Genomic DNA, 19,746 nt, shown 5'->3' with positions numbered 1-19,746 from the left:
GTATGGTGGTACAACATGCAATGTGTGGTTTTCATGAGCAATAAAAAGGGCAGAAATTGAATTTATGTTGGAACTCTTGGAAATGAGGTGATTCAAAACTTCTTTTGATGTGTGCATTACATGTTTGCTCTATTCCAAAAGAATTAGGAACCTGGCATAGTAAGTGTACAGAGCAGAACTGATGCATTACAACAGCAGCTTGATTCAGCGACCATCAACAGTGTTACAGACATTATACTCTGATGCATGTTCTGGTACACACTCTCTATCCCACCTGCTGTCTCTTCAGTTTGTACTGTGGCTGCCAGAACTTGTGCCAGCAGACCTTCTTCTTCCTCAGGAGTCTTATAAATTAAACTTTGCATACAACCCCACAAGAAGTAGTCCATAGGAGTTAAATATGGTGATTGTGGTAGCCACACTGTTGGACCATCTCAGCCTATCCACCTTTACCCAATCCTCTGCTAAGATGTCTCCAAATCATGTGTGAGAGGTGAGAAGGTGCACCATCATGCTGAAACCACATTTCCTGTCAGACAATCAGTGGCACAGTTTCCAAGAATGGGTCCAGTATGATTTTTAGGAAGATCAAGTATGCAGGAACAGTTATCTCAAGTGGAAGGAGATGTGACCCTATCACATGACCATCCAGAATACCTGCCCACACATTAACATCACAGCCACGCTGTTACTTAAATCCCAGAACATGTATGGTTTAAGGGTTTGTGTAAAATGCAAACTTTATGGCCAGAAATGTCATTATTAATAAAATGTTCTTGGCTATTATGCCATGGTTGAACTGATTTCACTTTAAAACCTGATGTTTCAGCATAGCTTCAACAAAACTATGATCTCCCTTGAAAATTTCCTTTGCAGATGGGAATTGTAGGAACACGATTCACGTTTCTGTCGCACTTCACCTAGTGTAGACCGGGAACCGTCTGCTAGACCTGCCTGATGTGAACTGACTGGGCATGGCCCGTGCTGACTGAGTTGTTGTTGTTCCGCCGGCAGAGGGCGCGGCCAGATTCTCGCGTGCCCTCTGGTGGCCGGGACTTTACTTGCGGCAATAACTGTCCGAGATGTGCCGTGCCGATGTGTGCCTCCTGCGAACTTTCTGGTGGCTACTGCACTCCTCCTCCTTTGGGGGGTGAAGCCACTGTGATCCACTGCATCGGAAGGTGGAGCGTCGTCCATTGGAAGGGTGGAGTGGGGGGATCTGCCAACCCTCAAGCCAGAAACTTCGAATACGGTCGGAAGTGACCCACACAAAGAGGACCCCGTCGTCCTACCACCAGAACCCGGGACAGAATGGGCGACAAGCCATCGAACTCCGGGTCCCAGTCCACCTCGGGAGGGGCAAGACCCAGTGGTGGGGATGATGGGGAAGGGACGACCACAGGTGAATGAGCGTCCTGAGAAACCAGGCCTGCGAGGGGGGCCAGCTCTCGATGGGGCATCTCTAACGATAGCGATACTGGTGCTGGAGCCAAGGCTGAGAAACATCGCAGTGTGGTGGAGTCACAGGTGGGAGGGGCGGTAGTATCCCCTGAGAAAACAACATGCGTGCTGGCAATGGGGAAGCCGGCGCCCGAGGGGTCGGAGGATGGGTGCCCAAACATGGACGTAGCTGAGTTTGGTGATGACGTACCTCCCGGTCCCCTGCCTGCAAGGTATAGAGCCAGCAGCCATTGCGGCACAGGACCACCGCCGGTATCCAACGTGGATTGCGTCCAAACCCATGTGCCCAGACCGACATACCCGGTGAAAAGCTGGGTACCCGGTTTTGCGAAGACTGGCGAGGACCAGGCCAGAGAGGTGCAGCAGAGTCCTAGGTTGGCGCCCATGGAGGACCTCTGCGGGGCTGCATTCTCCCATCGGTGTGGTCCGGTATGCCGTCAGGAAAAACGTCAATGCCTCCTCCGCAGGAAATTCATGCACATACTTTTTCATCTGGGTCTTAAATGTGCACACCATGTGCTCGGCTTTCCCATTCAATTGTGGATGAAAGGGGGGAGGGCATACGTGCCGAATACCGAAGTGCCTACAAAAATCCTGGAAGGTCTGCGAAATAAACTGAGGTCCATTGTCCGATACCAGGGTGACTGGCAGACCTTCCATAAAAAAGATTTTTGCTAGTGCCTGGATAGCAGCTTCTGAAGTGGTTGAGGAGCAGTGAACCACATATGGGAATCTGGAATATGCATCAATGACAATGAGCCAAAAGCCATTGAGAAACGGGCCCGCAAAATCTGTGTGAACACGTTCCCATGCCTGGGTTGCAGGCGGCCATGAAGAGAACACTGACCTGGGAGACCCCTGTTGGCTCGCACACTGGGAACAGGCGGCCACCGAGTGCTCAGTTTATCTGTCGATACCAGGCCAGTACACATGTCTGCGAGCCAAGGTTTTAGTACGGGAAACACCCCAGTGCCCCTCATGTAATAACGTGAGGACTTCCCTTCGCAAACTTGCAGGAACAACCACGCGAGGAGCTGTATCATCAGTAGCCAGAAGGAGAACTCCTTCCAAGACTGAGAGGTGGTCTCGTAGAACAAAATAATTACGAAGAGGGTCCGAGGTTCGACCTGGAGGTCGGGACGACCACCCCTGCTGAACGAGGCGAACTACTTGCTGGAGAACCGGGTCAGCTGGATCAACGGCTTATTGGGGTCTAAAGTAGCCAAACAAGGCGCTGACGTGAGGAGGCCCTTCAACGAGGTGAATGCTCGCTCGCATGCAGGCGACCAATCAAAAGGAACACCCTTGCGCAGAAGGCAGTACAGGGGGCGGGCAATGGTGGAAGCCCTGGGAATGAACCGGTGGTAATAGGCAGTCTTACCTAAAAAGCTTGTAACTCCTTCAGCAAAGCGGGCCGTGGAAGGTCGACGATAACTTGGACCAAACTTCCTAGCGGCTGGATGCCGTGCCGAGAGATGGTGTAGCCCACATACTCAATGGACGGTTGGAAGAAGTTCGACTTACGCAGGTTGCAACGCAGGCCCACGGACCTGAATTTGAGAAAGGGGGTTCGAAGTTTGTGTAAGTGTTCCTTCATGCTGCAGCCTGTGACAATTATGTCATCCTGGTAATTAATACAATGAGGGATTGTTGACGTAAGGTGCTCAAGATAACGCTGATATATCGCTGGGGCACTGGATATTCTGTAGGCCAACCGCTGGTATTGGTAAAGGCCAAACGGGGTATTGACGACCGCCAGCCGTTTGGAGTCCTCATCAAGTGGTATCTGATGATAAGCCTCCGAAAGATTGATTTTCGAAAAATATTGGCCTCCCGACATGGCGGAGAACAATTCATCAGAATGAGGCAAGGGATAGGTGTCCAACACCAATTGGGAATTAATGGTGGCCTTGAAATCGCCACAAAGATGTAATTTTCCTGAGAGTTTCCCGACAATAACGAGGGGCGAAGCCCACTCACTAGAAGAAATGGTAAGAATTAATCCGAGGGCTCTCAGCCTGTCTAGCTCTGCTTTTGCCTGAGGGCAGAGAGCCAAGGGGATCTGCCTCGCATGTAGAAAACGTGGGCGAGCCGACACCTTCAATGTCAAGTGAGCTTCAAACTCTGAAACACACCCCAGGCCATCCTCAAAGATATCCTTAAAGTCAGAGATCAAAGATTCCAATGATTGATAGGGAGCGTCTTCGGAGACCAACTGTATGATGTTTGTGATAGAAAAACCGAACGCTTAAAAGGCATCCAACCCAAAAAGGTTAGCGGAGCTCACATCACTGACAACAATAAAAGTAAGAGGCCTAGTGACTGATTTGTAAGTGACGTTGGTAGTGAATTGACCCAGTAGGAGAATCAACTGGTTACCACAACCATGCAGATGCCGGTAAACTGGCGCCAACGGGGGCGACCCAAGGTCGGAGTAAGTTTGTGCATTCAACAAGGAAACTGCTGCGCCTGTATCTACTTGCAGTTGTAATCAGCGCGACCAAACCGACACCTCGATAAAGAGTTTGTGTGCCAATGGGTCAGGAGCCTGGCCCGATGAAAGTTCCTGAATGTCAACGACCGTGTCCTCTGTACCTGCTTCCTTTGATTCTTTTGAGGCTGAGCAGCAAACTTTAGCAATGTGTCCTTTTTTATTACATTTGCGACAAACGGCCCAACGCTGGGGGCACTCTGACCAATCATGACGTATATAGTACGACACACAGGACGGTAACAGGGGCCGGCGGCCGGAATTTTGTTTACGCGCCGTGCGGGAGCGGCCGTAACGGCCGGACTGTACCGCTCGCACGTCGTCGACCCCGGACACAGTGGACGCGGCCGCGCCGCCCTGAACCTCCGCGACATCGCACCACGCTTCCAGCTGTTGACCTGCTGCGTGAGAGACTTCATATGATTGAGCAATGGACAGGACTTCCTCGAGGGAAGGGTCTTCTAACTGCAGGGCCCGTTGCCGGACCTCCCTATCAGGGGCCGAACGAACAATGACGTCGCGTACCATAATGTGGGCATACGACTCTCGCGACTGCTCCATGACAAAATGACACTTGCGACTAAGACCGTGCAGGGTAGCGGCCCACGCCCGGTAAGACTGATGGGGCTGTTTCTTGCATTGATAAAACTGGACCCTAGCCGCCACAACATGCGTGCAGCGGCGATAATATGAAGAGAGCAATGAACACAATGCGTCAAAAGACAAGGACGAGGGTTCCTGCAACGGCGCTAGCTGCCGCAAAACTTGATGCAGCAAGGGAGATATCCAAGACAAGAAAAGAGCACGACATACCACCGCATCGGCAACATGAAACGCCTGGAAATGCTGCCGAAGGCAATGTTCATATGCGTCCCAATCCTCCGCCGTCTCGTCATATGGGGGAAAGGGAGGAGGGAACGGTGCTGGAGCAGACTGCGTGGAGAGCAATGCCGGAAGCACTTGTTTCATTGTTGCCATGAGCTCCGTCTGCTGCTCAACCAAAACCTGCACTAAATCCTCCATGCCGTGGATAAGCTGCGAAACCGGAACAACGCTGCAACACGTGAAAGAACGACCCTACTCATCGCCAGTTGTGTAGGAACACGATTTACGTTTCCGTCGCACTTCACCTAGTGTAGACTCTGAACCGTCTGCTAGACCTGCCCGATGTGAACTGACTGGGCACGGCCCGTGCTGCCTGAGGTGTTGTTGTTCCGCCGGCAGAGGGCACGGCCAAATTCTCGCGTGCCCTCTGGTGGCCGGGACTTTACTTGCGGCAATCACTGTCCGAGACACGCCGTACCAATGTGTGCCTTCCGCAATCTTTCTGGTGGCTACGGCAGGGATGAAATGTCTGCTTTTAAAGTGAAAACCATTCAGACATGGCATAATAGCCTGGAACATTTTATTAATTATGACAAGAGCTTTTGTCTGGCAACGCATGGCTATTTTGTGAATTCAGAACACAGTCCCTGGTGAACTTAAACATTCATCTGAGAACAGAACTCCACATGGAAACAGGGGTATTCTGATGCAGCGGTACAGGAACCGTGTGCAGTAGGCAACACGTTGGGGAAAATCAGGAGGACCCAAGCATGTACCCTTTGTGAATGGCGACCATCTGATGCAATATACATCATCCTGTCTTCCCCCCTGCATTCTACGACAAGCAACTCTGAGACTCTTCTCTTTCCCTCAACAGACATGGACACATTACACATTTGAACTGAAACCATTGTAGAATGGAAACACTATGTTGCTGTACATGGGTTTATATTCAAAATATTGTGTACTCACTCCCCTCCACAAGTCCATCTGTGTTTCACCATCCTTCCACCACTTTCCATAGATGCTTAAAATAGTAGCACATAGTAGAGCTACTGAAGATGGATCGAATAATATTTAGTAATTTTATAAAATTGGTTTCTCTTTTTATATAATGTACACTACTGGCCATTAAAATTGCTACACCAAGAAGAAATGCAGATGATAAATGGGTTTTCAGTGGACAAATGTATTGTACTAGAACTGACATGTGATTACATTTTCATGCAATTTGGGTGCACAGATCCGGAGAAATCAGTACCCAGAACCACAACCTCTGGCCGTAATAACGGCCTTGATACGCCTGGGCATTGAGTCAAAGAGAGCTTGGATGGTGTGTACAGGTACAGCTGCCCATGCAGCCCCAACGTGATACCACAGTTCATCAAGAGTAGTGACTGGCGCATTGTGACGAGCCAGTTGCTCGGCCACCATTGACCAGACGTTTTCAATTGGTGAGAGATCTGGAGAATGTGCTGGCTAGGGTAGCAATTGGACATTTTCTGTATCCAGAAAGGCTCGTACAGGACCTGCAACATGGAGTCGTGCATTATCCTGCTGAAATGTAGGGTTTCGCAGGGATCAAATGAAGGGTAGAGCCACGGGTCGTAACACATCTGAAATGTAACGTCCACTGTTCAAAGTGCCGTCAATGCGAACAAGAGGTGACCGAGACGTGTAACCAGTGGCACCCCATACCATCATGCCAGGTGATACGCCAGTATGGTGATGACGAATAAACACTTCCAATGTGCGTTCACCACGATGTCGCCAAACACGGATGCGACCATCATGATGCTGTAAACAGAACCTGGATTCATCTGAAAAAATGACGTTTTGCCATTTGTACACCCAGGTTTGTTGTTGAGTACACCATCGCGGGCGCTCATGTCTGTGATGCAGCATCAAGGGTAACCGCAGCTATGGTCTCCGAGCTGATAGTCCATGCTGCTGCAAACGTCATCGAACTGTTTGTGCAGATTGTTGTTGTCTTGCAAACGTCCCCATCTGTTGTATAGGGATTGAGACGTGCCTGTACGATCAGTTACAGCCATGCGGATAAGATGCCTGTCATCTCGACTGCTAGTGATACGAGGCCATTGGGATCCAGCACAGCGTTCCGTATTACCCTCCTAAACCCACCGATTCCATATTCTGCTAACAGTAATTGGATCTCGACCAATGCAAGCAGCAGTGTCACGATACGATAAACTGCAATCACAATGGGCAACAATCCGACCTTTATCAAAGTCAGAAATGTGATGGCACACATTTCTCCTCCTTACACGAGGCATCACAACAACGTTCACCAGGCAACGCTGGTCAACTGCTGTTTGTGTATGAGAAATCAGTTGGAAACTTTCCTCATGCCAGCACGTTGTAGGTGTTGCCACTGGCGTCAACCTTGTGTGAATGCTCTGAAAAGCTAATCATTTGCATATCACATCACCTTCTTCTTGTCGGTTAAATTTCGCGTCTGTAGCACGTCATCTTCATGGTGTAGCAATTTTAATGGCCAGTAGTGTAGTGTATTTTTTACTGTGTCTGATGCCTGTAATCCCAACCCCTCTCTCCCCCCCCCCTCCCCCCCCCCCCTTCACCCTCCGTCTCCATTCAATGTAGCCAGTGGTCTTAATGTTTTAGATCATCAATGTATATTTGACTTACTATCACATTAGAAACAATGTAACAGAAATCAAGGATATGTCTGTTAGCTACCCCTATCAGTACACTGAATGTACTTGTCGAACCTCCTGGATCCATTAACACTCAGCTGTCACTCACAACTCATGGAGACTGCTCAGAGCTTATGTCAAAGGAGTCCACATCTCATGGAATGTGCTCAATAGGACTGATATCACATGAACAGTTGATGAAGAAATGAAGATAGTCAAAAGTTATAAGCAAAAATTGTTCTGATACATCTGACAGAGGACCTCTTCTACTGCAAGTTGTTTGCTTTCCATATTTTGGGAAGAGATAATATGGACAAACACAAGAAAATAATTGCCTAGTTATTATGGGATCTAAAATGCCTGTCTTAAGAGCTGTGGGCATTTGTTCATTAGAAGAGATGTGTTTCACAGTAGCAAAGATGAACAAGTGCTATATGCTTCTGGAAATATTCATATTACATACTTTGATTTATTAAGATATTTCTCAAAACATATTCCCAGACTAACATAATGTCCATTACATCAACAAAAATCATCCCCTCTTGTAACTCCCCATGACCAAGGGTTCTGGGCAACTTTTCCATAATTCTTTCCATTTCTTAAACTTGCCAGGCCTTTTCTTACATCCCTATTTCTTTCCCTTCTACTCTTCTCCCACCACCACATGTGATGAGTAGATTTTTTATCTATCCATTTGTATTACACTTGCCACTATGCAACTTTATTTTTAACACTTCATTTCTCTGTCTCCATTGGATAGTCGGGCTCCAGGATTTATCCAGAAAAGCAGCTTCTGTAGCTCATAGAGTAGAATATCCTCACTTGTCTTCTGTCACTTTCTTGATTTTCTGGACATCTGGCCAACTTTGCAGTAGCACCCCTTGAAAAAAATTTCCAAATATCACAGTACGTGCTTCCTTCTGATTCAGATCAAAGGCCTTCTGATTCAGAGCAAAGGTGACATAATAAGGGTGCCTAAATATAATGTGTTCAACTACCTATGCAGGTGCAATCTGCCTGACCACTGTAGTGGATTGTATTTGAAATTACCACTCAGTATTCAGTTCTGTTTTGTGCAGTTCATGAGGTATCATAGTCAATTCCTGCTTGTAATTCTGCAGCTTCTTCATGCTCAAAAAGTGTTGTTTTAGTTTTGTGGTATGAAGCTACATTTTAACCAACTATACATGATGATTCACACAAGATGTAACACACCTTTTATTCTGTGAATGGTTACATATTTTGGAACACGGTTTTCTGCAAATGTTAGAGCATTGAGATACACATATTTTGTGTTTCATTTATGCTTTTAGCGTTGGTTTCAGTGGAGATACTGAAGTACATGTCTGTAAATAGAATCATGTACTTTTTATAACTGCATTCAATTGCTCTTGAGGAGACAATTACAGTGATATAGAGTTTGTTAATGATGACATTGAAACCAACATAAAAAGATTTGAAAAATGTCATAGAATTTGAGAGCATGGTGGCCAGCATTGGCATTAGTGGTGCAGACACTGCCAAGCAGAGCTCTTGTGCTATACTGTGTCAGAATATCACATTTACCTGTTTACTTGTCTGCATGCACTCTGCTCATTTCTGCTTCAACATTCATTGCATGCAGCCACGTACACAAATGAGGAAAAGTTGGATGTACTGCTTTTATATGGTGAATGAGTAAGAAATGCCATGAAAACAATACAGCAATATAGTTCTATCTATCTGGATCGCCAGTGTTCGATGCACCAGTTAATTGCATGAATTATTAAGATGCTATTCTCCACAGGCTGCTTGAACATCAAAAAGATGACAAGAAAGGAGACTTGAGCTGTCAGAGAACACAAAGAAGCTGTTCTGGCTTTGACATTAATGAATCCACACAGCAGTGCAAGACATATTGTCAAAAAATGTGGAGTCAGGCATACAAGTGTCATACACAACCTGCATCAACAGAATTTCCACTACTATCATCTGTTACTACATCAGGCACTCAATGACCATGATTTTGAATGTTGTAGGGAATTTGCCAGTTTACCCTTCAGTAGCTGAGAGATGACCCTATGATTTTCCAATTTGTCCTCTTTCCTGATGAAGCAACATTTACTAACCATGCTAATATAACTCTGCATGACATTCACTTCTGAGGAGCTAAAAAAACATATGGTGCACCATCATAGGAAATTACATTGTTGGACTTTAATTCACCTCAGGTGCCCTAAATGGACATTTTTATGCACACTTCCTGATGAACTGCCTGCTGGCTCTTCTTGAAGAGGTACCACTGGATATTCAACAGTGTTTATGGTTACAGTATGATGGTATTCCAGCTCACTCAGCCAGTGTTGCAATGAAAATATCATTCATAAAAATATTTGAGAAATGTCCTAGAATTTGAGAGCATGGTGGCCAGAGTCAGCATTAGTAGTGTGAACACTGCCAAGCAGACCTCTCATGCTACGCTGTGTCAGAATATCAACACATTTGCCTGTTTGCTTGTCTGCATTGCAGGATGCTCCTCTCTGCTTCTGCTCCTAAGCCCTGAATGTTGGATGGGCTGAAATTCTGTTGTCAAAAGGCCTGTGCGGCCCCCCCCCCCTCCCCCCACACACACACAGTTTGACTCCTCTCCTCTCGGTTTTTTTTCTTTTGGGAGCAGTCAAAGATGCAGTCTATCATGAAGCCCAAACTACATCAGATGATATGTGTCATTGGATTGCCAGTGTGTGCTGTAGATTATCATCCATTCTAATTACATCTGTTCATTGTTTTTTTTTTTTTTAATGGCAATTGCAAATGTGGCTTTCAGCCCATGCTGAGCAGTTTGAACACTTGCTTACATAAAGGATAGAGTTATGTTTTTGGAAGATGAAATTTATGTTATATGATTTGGGTGGTTACCAAACCATTGTTAATAAATTGTTTATCTCATTTACTTGTGCATGAAATTGCATTGCAGCAAGTCGGCAGTATGTATTGCACGTAGCTGGTAACACTGTCATTTTGTGCTTATGTACAGTATTAAGTGATTTTTCATTAAGAATATTTATGTTGTGATGTACAGATGGTCACCAAAGTATTTTCAATAAAATGTTAGTTCAATGAATGTGTTCCATATGATATAATTTAAGGCAGTATAGGTAGCATCAATTGTCTGACAGCATGTACTTTACCTCTAAGAAGCACACAGCATTGTACAGGAAAAGAGAGATCAAATCTCCCTTCTAATATTCAGATATTTAATACAATAGTTTCTCTTGGCAATGTATAACATATCTTAATTTTTGAAGAATGAGCAGTTGGTTTCTCTATTTCAGTTTGTGATGAAGCAAGCTGGGATGTTAATACTTCCCCTCTTGTTTTGCCATCTGCCTCCTTAAAATTAATTTTTTCATTTTTGAATTAAGTAGCGTTAACATACATGAATATAATCTGCATTTTCATAAAAGAGGAAGGTTGGCCTTCGGTTTTAAAGAATATAACAGCAGATCTAAATTTGTGTTTGGTTTTATGTGTGTAATGGATTTTCTAACTTATTTCAACTATTCCTAGTTAGTATCTACATCTACATCTACATTGATACTCTGCAAATCACATTTAAGTACCTGGCAGAGGGTTCATTGAACCACCTTCACAATTCTCTATTATTCCAATCTTGTGTAGCACGTGGAAGGAATGAACACCTATATCTTTCAATACGAGCTCTGATTTACTTAATTTTATCATGGTGATTGTTCCTCCCTATGTAGGTTGGTGTCAGCAAAATATTTTTGCATTCGGAGGAGAAAGTTGGTGATTGGAATTTCGTGAGAAGATTCCATTGTAATGAAAAATGCCTTTCTTTTAATGATGTCCAGACCAAATCCTGTATCATATCGGTGACACTCTCCCATATTTTGTGATAATACAAAATGCTGCCTTTCTTTGAACTTTTTCAATGTACTCCGTCAATTCTATCTGGTAAGGATCCCACACCGCGCAGCAGTATTCTAAAAGAGGACGGACAAGTGTAGTGTAGGCAGTCTCTTTAGTAGGTCTGTTAGACTTTCTAAGTGTCCTACCAACAAAACGCAATTGGTCAGTCTTCTCCATAACATTTTCTATGTGTTCCCTCCAATTTAAGTTGTTCGTAATTGTAATACCTAGGTATTTAGTTGAATTTGCGACCTTTAGATTTGACTGATTAAATGTGTAACCAAAGTTCACCGAATTCCTTTTAGCACTCATGTGGATGACCTCACACTTTTCTTTATTTAGAGTTACCTGCCACTTTTCACACCATTCAGATATCTTTTCTAAATCATATTGCAGTTTGTTTTGATCTTCTGATGACTTAATTAGTCGATAAACAACAATATCATCTGCAAACAACTGAAGACGGCTGCTCAGATTGTCTCCCAAATTGTTTATATAGATAAGGAACAGCAAAGGGCCTATAACACTACCTTGTGGAACGCCAGAAATCACTTCTGTTTTACTCGATGACTTTCCGTCAGTTACTACAAACTGTGACATCTCAGACAGGAAATCACAAATCCAGTCACATAACTGAGACGATATTCCATAAGCACACAATTTCACTATGAGCTGCTTGTGTGGTACCATGTCAAAAGCCTTCTGGAAATCCAGAAATACGGAATTGATCTGAAATCTCTTGTCAGTAGCACTCAACACTTCATGTAAATAAAGAGCTAGTTGTGTTTCACAGGAACGATTTTTTTCTAAACCCATTTTGACTGTGTGTCAATAGATTGTTTTCTTCGAGGTAGTTCATAATGTTCAAACGCAATATACACTCCTGGAAATTGAAATAAGAACACCGTGAATTCATTGTCCCAGGAAGGGGAAACTTTATTGACACATTCCTGGGGTCAGATACATCACATGATCATACTGACATAACCACAGGCACATAGACACAGGCAACAGAGCATGCACAATGTCGGCACTAGTACAGTGTATATCCACCTTTCGCAGCAATGCAGGCTGCTATTCTCCCATGGAGACGATCGTAGAGATGCTGGATGTAGTCCTGTGGAACGGCTTGCCATGCCATTCCCACCTGGCGCCTCAGTTGGACCAGCGTTCGTGCTGGACGTGCAGACCGCGTGAGACGACGCTTCATCCAGTCCCAAACATGCTCAATGGGGGACAGATCCGGTGATCTTGCTGGCCAGGGTAGTTGACTTACACCTTCTAGAGCACGTTGGGTGGCACGGGATACATGCGGACGTGCATTGTCCTGTTGGAACAGCAAGTTCCCTTGCCGGTCTAGGAATGGTAGAACGATGGGTTCGATGACGGTTTGGATGTACCGTGCACTATTCAGTGTCCTCTCGACGATCACCAGTGGTGTACGGCCAGTGTAGGAGATCGCTCCCCACACCATGATGCCGGGTGTTGGCCCTGTGTGCCTCGGTCGTATGCAGTCCTGATTGTGGCGCTCACCTGCACGGCGCCAAACACGCATACGACCATCATTGGCACCAAGGCAGAAGCGACTCTCATCGCTGAAGACGACACGTCTCCATTCGTCCCTCCATTCACGCCTGTCGCGACACCACTGGAGGCGGGCTGCACAATGTTGGGGCGTGAGCGGAAGACGGCCTAACGGTGTGCGGGACCGTAGCCCAGCTTCATGGAGACGGTTGCGAATGGTCCTCGCCGATACCCCAGGAGCAACAGTGTCCCTAATTTGCTGGGAAGTGGCGGTGTGGTCCCCTACGGCACTGCGTAGGATCCTACGGTCTTGGCGTGCATCCGTGCGTCGCTGCGGTCCGGTCCCAGGTCGACGGGCACGTGCACCTTCCGCCGACCACTGGCGACAACATCGATGTACTGTGGAGACCTCACGCCCCACGTGTTGAGCAATTCGGTGGTACGTCCACCCGGCCTCCCGCATGCCCACTATACGCCCTCGCTCAAAGTCCGTCAACTGCACATACGGTTCACGTCCATGCTGTCGCAGCATGCTACCAGTGTTAAAGACTGCGATGGAGCTCCGTATGCCGCGGCAAACTGGCTGACACTGACGGCGGCGGTGCACAAATGCTGCGCAGCTAGCGCCATTCGACGGCCAACACCGCGGTTCCTGGTGTGTCCGCTGTGCCGTGCGTGTGATCATTGCTTGTACAGCCCTCTCGCAGTGTCCGGAGCAAGTATGGTGGGTCTGACACACCGGTGTCAATGTGTTCTTTTTTCCATTTCCAGGAGTGTATGTTCCAAAATCCTGCTGCATATCGACATTAACGATATGGGCCTGTAATTTAGTGGATTACTCCTAGTACCCTTCTGGAATATTGGTGTGACCTGTGCAACTTTCCAGTCTTCGGGTACAGATCTTTCGTCGAGCGAATGGTTGTATATGATTGTTAAGTATGGAGCTAATTCATCAGCATACTCTGAAAGGAACCTAATTGGTATACAGTCTGGACCAGAAGACTTGCTTTTATTAAGTGATTTAAGTTGCTTCACTACTCCGAGGATATTTACTTCTATGTTACTCATGTTGGCAGCTGTTCTCAATTTGAATTCTGTTCTGGAATATTTACTTTGTCTTCTTTTGTGAAGGCGTTTCGGAAGGCTGTGTTTAGTAACTCTGCTTTGGCAGCACTGTCTTTGATAGTATCTCCATTGCTATCACCCAGAGAAGGCATTGATTGTTTCTTGCCGCTAACATACTTCACTTACCACTAGAATCTCTTTGGATTTTCTGCCAGGTTTCGAGACAAAGTTTCATTGTGGAAACTATTATAAGCCTCTCGCACTGAAGTCTACACTAAGTTTTGAGCTTCTGTAAAAGATAGCCAATCTTGGGGATTTTGCGTCTGTTTAAATTTGGCATGTTTCTTTCATTGTTTTTGCAACAGTTTTCTAACCCGTTTTGTGTACCAAGGAGGATCAGCTTCATCGCTGCAAATACTATTTCTTTGAATTTAAGCCATATTTGGTCTACATGTATATTATTAATTTGGAATGAGTGGAGATTGTCTCTCAGGAAGGTGTCAAGTGAATTTTTATCTGCTTTTATGAATAGGTGTATTTTTCGCTTATTTTTTGAGGATTTGGGGATTACAATATTCAATCTCACTACATAACCCTGTGTTCACTAATCCCTGAATTGGTTTTGATGCTCATTATCTTGTGTTATAGGGTGAAATCAGTAATTGTTTCGTAACTTAAATTATATTGTTGACCTATAAACAAATATAAATTCTGTACTAATTATAAACATTTGGAGGAACAACTAATAGTATTCTTAAAGGATCTATTTGGCTCTATTTGAAAATGTGTTAGCAAAGCCAGCCCTTAATTAAGGGGATATAAAATGTTATTCTCATAGTGTAAGCCTATCTTACGGTATACAGCGATGCAGCCTGGTCCAAAATGCCTGCATGACAGTGTTTGCTCTGCAAAGGCCTTTTCCAGCCACTGTGGTCTCACATTTCTCATTTTTTTTAAAGACTGCTTTCAATATCAGTATTAACAAAATGCTATATCACTTGTCTTCTCAAGAGCTATCAAATGCAGCCATAAAAATGTACAGTACCGTCAAAACAAAATGTACTTACTTCAATATCTCATTTGACACCAGCACTAAAAACATTATTCACACAGAAACATGCATGCCCCTTGATGCTCAAACATTTTCCAAAAACCATTTTTCAATTTGTGTAACTGTTCAAGGAAAAAAAGGGTGCTAAATCTTACATTATGGACACCCTTAAAAACATATGTTTTTCATATTAGATGCATTGTACTGCCACCTACTTCCAGGTGCTCCATATCAGCGACCTCAGTAGTCATTACACATCGTGAGAGAGCAGAATGGGACACTCCGAAGAACTCACAGACTTAAAAAATGGTCGGGTGATTGGGTGTCACTTGTGTCATACATCTGTGCATGATATTTCCACACTCCTAAATATCCCTAGGTCCACTGTTTCTGATGTGAAGGGGAAACATGAAGGGACATGCACAGCACAAAAGCGTCCAGACTGACCTCGTGTGTTGACAGACAGAGACTGCCGACAGTTGAAGAGGGTCGTAATGTGTAATAGGCAGACATCTATCCATACCATCACACAAGAATTCCAAACTGCATCAGGATCCACTGCCAGTACTATGACAGTTAGATGGGAGATGAGAAAACTTGGATTTCATGGTCAAGCAGCTGCTCATAAGCCACACATCACACCTATAAATGCCAAATGATGCCTCACTTGGTATAAGGAGCATAAACATTGGACGATTGAACAGAGGAAAAACGTTGTGTGGAGTGACAAATCATGGTACACAATGTGGCGATCCGATGGCAGGCTGTGGATATGGTGAATGCCCAGTGAATGTCATCTGCCATTGTGTGTAGTGCCAACAGTAAAATTTGGAGGTGGTGCTGTTATGGAATGGTTGTGTTTTTCATGGAGGGGGCTTGCACCGTTTGTTGTTTGTATGGCACTATCACAGCACAGGCTTACACTGATGTTTTAGGCACCTTCAAGCTTCCCACTGTTGAAGACCATTTCGGGGATGGCTGTTGCATCTTTCAACACAATCAAGCACCTGTTCATAATGCACAGCCTGTGGCAGAGTGGTTACACAACAATAACACACATGTAATGGACTGGCCTGCACAGAGTCCTGACTTGAATCCTATAGACCACCTTCGGGGTGTTTTGGAACGCCGACTTCGTGCCAGGCCTCAGCGAGCAAAATTGATACCTCTCCTCAGTGCATCACTCCACAAAGAATTGGCTGCCATTCCCCAAGAAACCTTTCAGCACCTGATTGAACATATGCCTGCGAAAGTGGAAGTTGTCATCAAGGCTAAGGGTGGGCTAACACCATATTGAATTCCAGCATTATCGATGGTGGGCGCCACAAACTTGTAAGTCATTTTCAGCCAGGTGTCACAATACATTTGACTCACCCTGTATATGCAACTGTGTTTCACCCACTTCATGGTGTACTGTGTCTAAATGGATGATGACCTTTGCTTCCAGCTCATGTAATAGAAAAATATTCCTTGAGCTGGCTACGCACCTTGATTATGAATTTATGGATGCTACCTTGCAACCAAGAGATGAGGAAGACCAAGAGATGAATACACTAAGCAGATTCAGAAGGATGTAGGTTGCAGTAGGTACTGGGAGATGAAAAAGCTTGCACAGGATAGAGTAGTATGGAGAGCTGCATCAAACCAATCTCCGGACTGAAGACCACAACAACAACAACAACACCTTGCAACTACTTATTTACCACTTCCTTGCAAAGTAACTTACTCTCTTTAAATGCCAACTTAGCTGTTTGGGCACCTGATCGAAATACTGTTTTGGTTTATTCAATTTTTCTCAGCTGTTTGCATTTTCACACATTAAATTCCATTATAATCATAATTAAAATGTCATCAATTTACTTTTCAGTCCCCTATTCTGTGCTGTAAAATCCTAATTAATAGTTAATCTAGCCCCAAAATTGTGCACTTATTGTCATTGAATTATCTTAGTTTCTGTGACTTCAGACATCATTTTGTCCTGTATTCTATTCCATTTAGAAAGTTCTTATCCCAAAGTAGTGCATTTTTTTGTGAAACTTAACTTAGCAAAGAGAGTAGGTCTTACCTGTCCAGGCACTAGTCTTTCTTTTGTTGAGGTCTGTGTAGACACAGCACAGCATTTAATAGAGTAAGCCGGAATCTTTCTATCTGCTGTTATTGCACTCCTACTAATCCTCAACATCTATGATATACATAAAGCAGACTGTATGCATTTATGTCCAAGGTCTCCTCCCAAATTCATGGATCAGTTTCAACCAAATTTTCAAAGAAACTGCAGGCCTCATGAATATCAGCACTGTGGGGCTATAACCTCGACCTAAGTGCAGAAACATCGTTTTTTTCCAGCCCCTGGCATATAGGCTGCCCTGCATGACAGGGCTCTCTGAGTAATATCAGCATGTTATATCAACTTGCTTCGCACAGTGTCCTGTACGTCAGGGACAAATAAATGAGTTTCAAGTCTGATGTGTAGCCTGCACTGCATGACAAGCAGGGTGTAGTAATAGGCCACTTTATTGAACTGTATTGCAGGGGCTACACATGTTGCTGAGCACAGCTGAGGACAAGTTGAGATGAATAGAGGAGAGGATGCACAGAGTGAGGGGCAGGAGTATATGGACAGAGAGAGAAGAGCAGGGGGTGATGCATGAGGCTTGTGGAAGGTGTAGAGGGGCAGTGCACAGGTGGGAAAGCAAATGGGGGAGGCAGAAATGGAAAGAGAGAGACGGAGGGGGATATGATTAGAAGGGCAGGGAGGAAGATATGGTCAGAGAGAGAGAAGGAGTGGAGGAAGTGGACAAGGAGAAGGGGAAGAGGAGAGGAAGAGACAGAAAAAATTGGGAGCAGAAGGTAGGCAGATAGAGGTGGGAGGACGACGTGGCAGGACGGAGGGAGTAAGTGGTGGACACAGAGAGGGGCACAAGGGGATGTGTTTAATATATTTGTCGAATGTGTACAAAGTTGAAGCTGCAGTGTGAAAAAAGCACACTCCATCTTCAGGACACAAGTGGCCCATTGGGACCATCTGACCGGCGTGTCATCCTCAGCTGAGGATGCGGATAGGAGGAGCATGTGGTCAGCACACCGCTCTCCCAGTTGTTACGATGGGTTTCTTTGACCAGAGCCTCTACTGTTCAGTCGAGTAGTTCATCTATTGGCATCACGAGGCTGAGTACACCCCAAAAAATGGCAACAGTGCATGGCGGCCCGTATGGTCACCCATCTAAGTGCCGGCCACGCTCGACAGTGCTTAACTTCGGTGATCTGACAGGAACCAGTGTATCCACTGCGGCAAGGCTGTTGCCGTAGTGTGAAAAGGCTAGTGTATAGTAAAAGTAAATATAATGTGTCTGTGCATGCCACCAGAACTTGACAAGCATGCTTCACAGGTTTTATTTTTGAACTGCAGGGGTTAGTTATGCCAGAGATAACTGCAACTGTTGGGAGGGCAGAAGTAGAGATGGTTCTCTCAGGAAGTACTCTCCCAGTTCACTCCTTGCCATTTTCCTCAGAGGGATAGCAGCTATCTGTTGTCGCCCTTAGGTGCAGTGAAAGCAGATTCAGAATTAGTTATTTATTTCCATAAGTTACAAGCAGTGTATTGATTCCCTGTTGGCATCAGCTGTTTAATTTAATTTATTGCTCATAACACATAATTTTACATGCTTGTGCTTTTTCAGCTCAGTATAAAGTATTTACAGTTACAATTTGTTGTTTTTGTTTTCTTGGTTTACATTATTTCTTATTACATTACAATTCGTGATAAATTCAACTTATAAATGTGTTAATGGATAAGCCACTGCTTGACTTGCTTTTTAAAAGTATCCTCAGTCAATGTTTTAACTTTGTTTGGTAACAAGTTATTAAAAACAGCTCCTTTGACATGGGGCTTTTTGCTGTTAATCTTCTGTTAACCATATGAAAGTCTTTTTTATGCCTTGTTTCATAGTTGTGAATATCCATGTTTATTTTTGTGATTTTAGAGTCTTCTTTCACTAGAATTATAGTTTTTAGTATATCTATGGCATAAACTGTGAGAATGTTATATCTAATGAATAGGGGTTTGCAAGAAGTTCCTGATTTTGCTTTTGCTATGATCTGCAAGGCTCACTTCTGCAAAATGAAAACCCTTTTCATATTAGTTTGGCATATCCCATCCAACAGTACTATTCCATAAGACATGAAAGGGTACACTAATCCATAATTTGCAGTCCTTATGTTTTCATAATTAAGCAGTCTTAATAGATATAGACTGGGTATTAATCTTTTACAGACATAATCAGCTTGCTGCTTCCATGCATAAACCCAAGAATTTACAATCTGTATAGGCTTTTGGTACAATTTCGTCAATCACAATATTTTTTTTTCTGTTTGGACCATTTGGTCTAAAATGAATAATATTACTTTCTTCTATGTTTACTTTTAGATTGTCGCTTTCAAAGTGAGCTCTTGCCTTTACAATAAAGTTATATATCTCTCCAACTAGGCTGGGCTCACTGTCTGCACAGTAGACACCAGATGCATCATTTGCATACATAGTGATCAATTGCTTATTGTCAAGAGAACTTGGGAAATCATTTACGTAGCATATGAATAGGACAGGACTTAAAATGAAGCCCTGAGGAACAATAAAATGTATATTTTGTATACTTGACCTTCTCTTCTGCAGTATTTCTCCATTAGAGCATATAATCTCTGTGAACTGCTGTCTACCCTTTAAATAAGTATCTAGAAATTGCATG

Source organism: Schistocerca serialis, chromosome 5, assembly GCF_023864345.2.
Source record: "Schistocerca serialis cubense isolate TAMUIC-IGC-003099 chromosome 5, iqSchSeri2.2, whole genome shotgun sequence".
Lineage (NCBI taxonomy): Eukaryota > Metazoa > Arthropoda > Insecta > Orthoptera > Acrididae > Schistocerca > Schistocerca serialis.
This window is presented reverse-complemented; position numbering follows the sequence as displayed.